At 42.0% G+C, this 9,482-nt stretch overlaps 1 long non-coding RNA gene across 1 annotated transcript; it reads right to left on the bottom strand.

Annotated features, from left to right (window-relative positions):
• Positions 1–2,637: 2,637 nt before the first annotated feature.
• On the bottom strand, positions 2,638–3,159 carry LOC121189190. Its single transcript, XR_005894845.1, has 3 exons — positions 3,065–3,159; positions 2,805–2,969; positions 2,638–2,684 (listed from the first exon to the last, which is right to left on the bottom strand). It is a non-coding gene; the product is annotated as an uncharacterized LOC121189190 (long non-coding RNA).
• Between the last annotated feature and the right edge of the window lie 6,323 nt (positions 3,160–9,482).

The following is a 9,482-nucleotide window of genomic DNA, read 5'->3' as shown; positions in this document are numbered from 1 at the left end:
CATATAAGGCCCTCAATGGCCAGGCTCCTTCATATCTCAAAGAGCTGATAGTACCATATCATCCTAACAGACTGCTTCGTTCCCAGAATGCAGGTTTGCTTATGGTTCCCAAAATCTCTAAAAGTAGAATGGGAGGCCGAGCCTTTAGCTATCAGGCCCCTCTCCTATGGAACCAACTGCCAGTTTGGGTTCGGGAAGCAGACACCCTCTCTAATTTTAAAACGAAGCTTAAAACCTTCTTGTTTGATAAAGCTTATAATTAGTTGTAGTTACAGTCCTAGTTATTTATTAAACTTATAGTTAGTCACAATTATCTCTATAGACACTGTTACAGTTAAGGATATAGCCCTTAGTAGGGCTGGCTCAGGCAACTGAATCATCCCCTAGTTATGCTGCTATAGGCCTAGGCTGCTGGGGGACATCCCATGATTTACTGCGCACTTCTTCTTCTTTCTCTTTCTCTCCTCAGACCCACTCTCAAATTTATTAGCCTTTATTACATGTCATTAACTCTGTGTCCTCTCTGTCCCTTAGTCCTGTGTTTGTTTCTCTCTGGTCTCTCTTTCTCTGTACCTTTCTGCAGGTACCTCTGGCTCCGGAGCTGCATGTCCTGTGGTCCTGGCTCCACCCACCTGCTGCTGTTTATTGTTTACAATGATCTATTTCTAACATGTTTAATGTTCCATTCTGCTACAGATAAATATTGGATTAATATTCTTTGCAAACTGTAATGTAAATAATTACCAGTCATGACAGCTTTTTGCCTCCGTGCTCTGTTTCATAATTCTAATCTGCTGAGCACACATTATCCAATAACTGTTCACTAACTGTAATGTAAATGCTGACCCACATTGTCTGTATTATGCTTCATGTCCTTCTCCCCCTCTCCTCCATTCCTAGCTGTCCTATCTTCCTCCTTTTCCTCCTTTCACCCAGCCCGGCCATCGGCAGGAGGGTCCCCCATCTGAGCCAGGTTCTGCTCAAGGTTTCTTCCTGTTAAAAGGGAGTTTTCCTTGCCACTGTCGCCTTAAGTGCTTGCTCTGGGGTCAGGCTCTGGGTCTCTGTAAAGCGCTTTGAGACAATTTTGATTGTGGAAGGCGCTATATAAATAAAATTGAATTGAATTAAATTGAATTGAATACCAGTGTGAGAATCTGGACCTTGAGTGAGAAATAAAGAGACGATACAAAAGGAGGGGAATGGCAAAACTGAGTCAAAAGCTTCACAGCCACATTCAGCTGGGGTCTGGTTTGTCAGTCACATTCACCGTCTTCTCAGTCTGCAGGTATTTCTACAAGAGGAGGAAAAAAGGAAAAACACTCTTTGTGAACACACGTGGACGTTTTATCCCCTGTATCACAGTAAGTGTGAAAATGGAGCAGAATAAAAGAATGAGAAACTGCAACAAATAACCATGAGCTGCCTACCTTTAGGTTCTCGTAGTGTTTGATGGTTTTGCAGTGGTTGATCTCAGCTTCTTTGGTTCTGCTGAAGAATGGATTACATACTGTACAGAAGAAAGCGGTCTTTGGGACTAAGAACTCCATACCTGAGGACACACACACACACGAGAGTGACTGTGGAAATACACATGTAGAGAAATCAGTGATGAACAGTCACGGTGAATAAATAGTGTCATACCAACTGGATTGCTGGGGTCAAAAGGGGGGAGGGAGTAGTCCGTGCTCATGGGTGTTTTCATCTGTAATGTCTTCTTCATACTCTCCTCTTCTCCGTTTGTTTGGTCTTTGGACGTCTGTTGCTTTCCTAGAAGAGACAGGGACTACTTTAAAGTCCAATCTAGGACATACACAGGGATAAAAAGACCTGGTCCTGGCTTTGCTCAACAAAGCAGATAAGCTAATAATTAAGCATTTTGCAAATGGACTTGATGTGTCTTGATCTTGGTGCTGTTATTAAACACCTGCAATGACTTATGGCAAGTACCTGCCCCAAGGACAACGTCCCATCATCTCAAACACTTGAAGAAGAGGTCAATTTGGACAAGCCTGATTCTCTACCCACTGAGGAACTGCTGCTACTCACTGTTCTACTTCAAAGAAAATCAAAGCGAACCTGTCTCTGCAGTAGGAGCTCCTGTGTCTTTGTCCTCCTGGTCCTGCATCTTCTCCTGTCCTTGTTTTGTCCAACCCCAGCATGGTCTCCTCCTCCTTGGCCTGGCTGTGACTGAGAGGATTCTCCTCTTTCTTATCGTCCTCACTCTCTGCGGTCACTGCTCCTATGGCTGGGCTGTTTGAGGAGGAGTCTGCAGGGGCAGGCACGGACAGGTGTTGGACCTCTGGGGTGGAGTCCAGGGTGGGCAGTGGTGTGATTTCTAAAAATAAAGAAATTTTCTGGCCAAATTTACAATTTGAAACCAAAAAGAAATTAAGAAAAATATCTAGGAAAGACTGTGTTTCCTTGTGTTGATGCTAGAAGTGAAATCAGTGTGAGGCTGTACCAGTCTCAGGTGTTTGGCTGAGAGAGGACTCAGCCTGTGGAGCTGGTAAGGTGGATGCTGCAGCGGTGAGGATCGGACCCGGTGTTAAACCTGACAACCTGTCTGAGGAGTCAGCTTTTGGTGCTCTCACGGGTTCGGACTCTGATACTTCCTGATCAAACTTGAGCAGAGTTGCTGTGGCATCCGATACTGCTGTTTCTCTGGCAACCTCCATGGGTGCGTCCTAGAAGCAGAAACCCAGAAAAGGACTGACGTCATAAGACTGTGGACTTTTAAGTCTGGGACACCCCCCATCAAACATGTAGAGAAAAGCTTGATGGGATATACACAAGCTAAAATGTACCCCTGTAGTGTCCTGAGGGACAGATGTGGGAGCATCCTCCTCCTCCCTGTCTGTGGTTTCCATGGGAACAACAGCAGGAGAACACGGAAGGTCGGTAACATCTCCTTCTTCATCTAATGTCACAAAGTCACTCATGTTGAATGGGAAGTGGTCCTCGTCCTCCACCTGATTTCATGACAGGACAAAGAAACAGGGTTGTGGGTTAGGACACACAGGAGACATTTAAGTGTCCAGGTTTTGACCCAGCAGCCCCTCCTCACCATTCTGGTCTCAGCTTTTGAGCTGTTACGCTGTGCGTCCGTCCAGGAGCTCTGCTTGTATCCCTCTGACCGGCAAGACCACCTGGATCCGGACAAACCTGCACCGTGTGCTCTCTTTCTCTCCCTCCTCTCTCTTTCCCTCCTCTGCCACTCCCTCCTTTCCTCCTTCCTCTTCTCCCTCTCCCAACTTGCTCTTTCATCCCACTCCCTCTCCCTCTTAGTCCTCTCCTCCTTCTCCCAGGCCCTCCTTTCCCTCTCCTTCCTCTCTCTCTCCCTCCCTCGCCTCCTTTCTGGCTTCCCTCTCTTTCCTCTCCCTCTCCTGCTTCTTCACCTCCTCCTCTGTGTGGTTCTTGGCTGCCTCTTTTGTCCCCTCTGCTGACTTTTTGTCCTGCTCTGTCTCTGTTTGTGTTTCCCCCTTCACACCACAGGTGAAAGCTGCTAAGTTGTTACCTGGAGTGGACCTGGTGAAACAGGGATGAAAAAGAGACATGAGACTTCCGGTGCACCTCCACTATGGCAGCAGCATAAAAAGTGAGCTCCCTGACTTCAAAGTTTAGGACGCCCTGTTCAGCTGTCAATAGGCGAGTGACATATGTGTATAAACCACAAAGGGCATTGAGTATGAAGAGAGGAAAATCAGGAAAAAAGTTTCAAAAAGCTGAGTTTTTTGCCGGAGGAGACAACGAACAAGATACGCTAGCATCAGAGCTAATGGATCGAGGTGATGAGCTAGTACGTGCGAGAGAGGCCAGCCAGAGTAGCCAAGAAGAAGAAGCCCAGTCAACTCAAAACATGGCAAGTGTGGAGACAATACTCTGACAGCTGCGGGATTTCCGTCATGAAAACTCGGACTTGGAAGAAATTAAGGAGGACATCAGAGTTGCAAATAACAGGATAGACAACGCTAAGAAGCAGATTGTGGAAACTGAGGAGCGTCTACAGTGCATTGAGGATGCTATACTTGAACTCCTGGAGCTACAGAAGCAATTTGAAAACAGGCTGGTGGACCAAGAGGGACGCTCGAGGAGAGAAAATATCAGGATTCATGGGGTGAAGGAGGGAGCGGAGGACAACAACAGGTCGATGATTGATTTTATTGAGGCCCTCCTGAAAGAAAATCTGGAGCTGCCTCCGTCCATTCACCTCCAGATTGAGAGAGCCCACTGGGCTCTAGCATCGCGACCTCCTGCAGATTCCCCACCGAGATCTATCGTGATAAGATTCATGAGTTTTACAAAAAAGAGATAATATAATAAGATAAGATGGCATGGCAGAAAAGGGGATTCATGTACGAGGGGAAAAAAGTGTTTCTGGATCACGACTACGCTCCGGAGGTACTGAGAAAGCGCAAGGAATATACAGAAGCAAAAAAAGTTCTGAGAAAGAAGAAAATACGCTTCCAGAGACCGTTTCCAGCGAAATTACAGGTGTTTTACGAGGGAGAAATCTGCGTTTACAATATGGCTGAAGAGGTGACAAAGGACATGGCAAGGAGAGGGTTTCAGGTGACGGTGGTGAAACCTACGGAGAGGGGACTGGAACGGATCAAGCGCCTGACTTGGCAGGTCGGTCAAGCAAAGAAAGGCCAAACACCCAAAGAGACAGAATCAGGATTTAAACAAAAACTGCAAAGCTTTAAGAGGAATTAGGACAAGATTTAATGGACATGGGATTTATGGACAACGGCTGAATAACTTCTGGGTACTTGGTATGTGTTCTTCACAAAATTAAGATGAGAAACGGCTTCTTCAAACATAAGTTGATTTGGATTGTTTAGCTAAGGTAATTTTGACAGGGTTATCACCTCTCTATATATTTTTTAATAAGTCTGGGCTACTTTCTTTTTGTGTTTTCTTTCATTTTTTATTGGAGTTGTTGGACGCATAGGGACAAAGCTGACTGTAGCATAGAGGGCCCACTTCCCTCAGAGGAAGAGGATATCGCTCTACCAGGGCATTTATAGGACTTTATAGGACTTCTACCAGGGCATTTATAGGGTCAAAATGCAGACCCCACGCAAGGAAGTTCTCGTTAATCACTAGTTTATCAGTGTATAGTTTTGTTTTTGGTTTTATATGGTTCAGGATCGTTCACCAATTAGGTAGCATAAGGGGTAAGTGTGGAGTGAAGAAGGGGAAAAATGAACAAATATGGCAACCCAGAAAAAGTTATTAAAGATAGCTTCATATAATGTGAATGGGATACTTAACCCAATTAAAAGATCCAAGATACTAGGTAAGATGAGAAGGGAGGGGGTGGGGGTGGCTCTGTTGCAGGAGACCCACCTGTCAGAGAAAGAGCATGAAAAGCTTAAAAGAAATGGGTTTAATCAAATATTTTCTTGGTCTTATAGAATGGGTCATAGGAGAGGAGTGGCCATTGTAATATCAGGGAAAATTGCGCTTGAAAAACTTTCGGAAACATCAGACAAACAGGGAAGATATATATTGATTAAGGGGAGGCTAGAGGGAGAGTCGGTCACTATTCTCAATACATATGCCCCCCCAGGTTCAGACTGGATATTTTACAGGCAATTATTTGATTTGATGATATCAGAGGGGGAAGGTATTATGATATGGGGAGGAGACCTAAATCTCAGACTAAACCCACAACTCCACTGTTCTGTCAGGGGGATACAGAAATCTATAATCAGTAAGAAGTTGATAGGATTAATGGCAGAGATGGGAATAAGTGATGTGTGGAGAGAACTAAATCCTAAAGAAACAGACTATACATATTTCTCATCACCTCACTCAGTATACTCAAGGATAGATTATTTCTTAATGTTAAATAAGGATAGTTACAGGATTGAAAAATGTGAAATTGGGATAAGAGACCTATCAGATCATAGTCCAGTATATATAACTCTAGCCATGTCAAGAGAAACAAAAGCAACATTATGGAGGCTAAATATAAATGTATTAAAAGGGCAAATGAAGGAGCAATATATTAAAGAAATTCAGATGTATATAAAGGAGAATGACAATGGTGAGGTGTCTCCGTCTGTGCTGTGGGATGCGTGTAAAGCCGTAATTAGAGGGAAGCTAATTGCGACATCGTCATACTTGAAAAGGCAAAATCAGGAAAAACTCAACAAGTTAGAATCAGATCTTAAAAAACTAGAGAGAGAGCAGAAAAATAATGTGGATGAGAAAACAAACCAAGAAATCAAAAGGATTAAAACAGAGATAAATGACATCCTAGCACAGGAGATTCAAAAAAAGTTGCTGTATATGAAACAGAGATACTACGAAGAAGGAAGTAAATCTGCAAAGCTGATTGCCTATAGGTCACGTCATCATCTGCTGCTTATCTGGGTCCCTCCCACAAGTGGTGAGCCCATGGGAGGCGGTGCCACCCAGAGTGGGGTTCAAAACCACAACCCTGAGAGGGTGAGTCTCATGCTCTACCAACTGAGCTAACCAGGCAACTGCTTACCAATAGGCTAAAAAAGCAAATGGCAACTAATAATATTTACAAAATTAGAGATTCATCTAGTAATTCTATAAAATATAAAACAGAAGAGATACATAAATGTTTTGAGACATACTACAAAAATCTATATTCTCCACCAAAGACAAACAATCAGAATCAGACAGTCCTTTTATTAGAGTCTTTAAACTTACCAAGAGTGACAGAGGACCAAAACTCAGCTCTGACAAAGGAAATCCCGACAGAAGAAGTAAATTTAGCAATTTCAAAGCTGAAGACTAACAAGGCTCCAGGCACGGATGGATACACATGGGAATTTTACAAAGTGCTCAGGGAAGCATTGGTCCCCCTGCTAAAAAACTCATTTAACTGGCTGCTGAAAGAGGGAGAAATTCCAAACTCTTGGAGGGAAGCCTTCATCTCAGTTATTCCAAAAGAAGGAAAGGACAAATTAGAGTGCTCTAGTTACAGACCAGTTAGCGTTCTTAACCAAGACTATAGACTATTTACGGCTATCTTAGCCAGGCACTTAGAAACAATTCTGCCAGATATAATTCATCAGGACCAAACTGGATTTCGAAAACAGAGACAGACACAGGACAATATTAGGCGCACATTACATGTGATGCAAAACATTATTAAAAAACGATTATGTGTTAATATATTTAACGCAAGCCAATGAGCCCCTTCCAGCACTCATGTCAACACTAGAGGACTTTGGTGGATTATCAGGCTATAAACTAAAACACAGGTTCTCACTTTTAATTATGAGCCGGTCCGGGTTATTAAAAACAGTTTCAGATTTAATTGGGATTTAAAATTCATTAAGTATTTGGGTGTAAATCTACCTCAAGACATATCTCAATTCAAATGTACAAACTATGATCCATTCATTTCAAAATCTGATATTGTTAAATGGAATTTAATCCCATTCACTAGTTTAGTTTCAAGGGTAGAAGCGATTAAAATGAATGTTCTTCCAAGGTTGTACTATCTATTTCAGACTCTGCCAGTAGAAGTAACAGACAAAGAGTTTAAAGAATGGGATAGATTCATCTCAAGATACATTTGGAAGGGGAAAAGACCACGGATAAGAACAGATAGAACATTACAGCTATCCAGAGATAAAGGGGGCTTAGCCCTGCCCTGTCTCAAGAGCTATTATCAGGCGGCACAATTAAAAACTTTGTGGAACCTGAACAATCCCGCATACAATGCGAGATGGACAGACATTGAGTGCCTCACATCAACCAATATTCCAATACAGGCCATAATAAATGATAAAAAACTGAGAAAACCGCTTAATGAGGAACTAAATCCATGGCTGGGTTTATCCCTTTACGTGTGGTTTGAGATTATATCAAAGAATAACCTGATAGAGCAGAGTAGGATATTGCGATGGATTGCACATGATTCAGATTTATACCAAATACAGTAGATAAGAAGTTGAGTAGATGGGGCAGGGGACCAACAATCATTTGGGAGCTGTTTGAGAAGAAGGTTATCAGGATCTAAAAAATCAACATGGCTTAAGCAATCAGGATTTGTATAGATATCTACAGCTGAGGCATTACATGGAGCAAACTATAAAAAAGTTCAATTTTGATGAGGTAGAGTCGGGACTCATCAAATTATTTATCCTAGCATATGAATCAGATCTGGGCAAGAAATTCATTTCAAAATTATATAAAGAAGTGGAAAATGTATAAGGTAACAATACAGCATATATAAAAGAAAAATGGGAGAAAGAGGCTGGAAGGATGTTGTCAAAGGAGGAATGGGACAAGATCAATGAGCTACAATGGAAAACAACATGTTCCCTCTCATGGAGAGAATATGGTTGGCAGAACATAGTGGGATATTTTATCACACCAGCACAACAGAAATCTAAAGATACGAGATGTTGTACGAGACTATGTGGTGAAAATAAAGCCAATGATTTTCATATATTTTGGGAATGCCCATGTGTTATACCTTATTGGCAGGATTTAAAGAAATGTATGGAGAAAATTTTGAAAGTGAAACTTCCATTTACATTTGACATAATGTACTTGGGAAAAAGAAACCAGGGAATGGAAAATCCAGGGGACAAATATATATTCAGAATCATGTTGGTGGTGGGTAAAAAAGCCATCACCAGGAAGTGGCTGAAAACAGAGGCACCTAAAATGGAGGATTGGGTGGAGGTAATGCATAGCATTTATATGATGTAAAAAGTTGACTTTCTCGGCTAGACTAGAATCAGATAAATTTAGGAATTTATGGAAAAACTGGGTTGTATCACCATTGAGAGCAGATTTTATCCGGTATTGTATTATTAATCTTGTATTTTACAGACCCGTGCTACAAAGTTTACAATGAACATGTACATGTTCATTGTTCATATGGTTTGTGTTTTTTCTATACCAGGAGAAAAAAGAAAGGGAGTAAAAATATGGATAGAAGGGAAAAATACTTCAATATATCCTTGATTTACTATATTTTATGTTTTAATTGTGAGTTTGTGCCTATTATTAATTTTGCTCCTTTGTTTTTGTATGTTCTGTATATTTGGAAAACAAATGAGATGTAAAATGCTGATGGGACAATGCTGTCTGGAATGAATAAAAACAAATAATTAAAAAAAAAGTGAGTAAACTATCATATAGACATTTCCCCTGATCTGAGCCATTTATTGGTGAAAAGATAGTTGTATATTAAGAACCTACAGCACCACTGAACAGTCCAGTAGCACTTTAGCAAATGAGCTCACTACATATTTGTATTATTTGTAAGTTTGCAAATGAATATTCAACAGAGTTGTACACTGTCCCACTTTGTAGACGCTGTGCCTGCTCTCTAGCCTGTGGTCTACCTGTGTAGTGGTGGAAGCGAGGGAGATGGTGAGGGGAGTAGAGCTTCACGTGTGGCCTGTGGGGATGGGGGCCCACCCTGTGTTTGTTGTGAGGAGGACTTGGGGTGGGAGAACCTGAGAGGCTCCGAGACA

Source organism: Toxotes jaculatrix, chromosome 11, assembly GCF_017976425.1.
Source record: "Toxotes jaculatrix isolate fToxJac2 chromosome 11, fToxJac2.pri, whole genome shotgun sequence".
Classification (NCBI taxonomy): Eukaryota; Metazoa; Chordata; class Actinopteri; family Toxotidae; genus Toxotes; species Toxotes jaculatrix.
The sequence above is the reverse complement of the archived record's forward strand: the minus strand, read 5'-3'. Positions and strand labels throughout refer to the sequence as shown.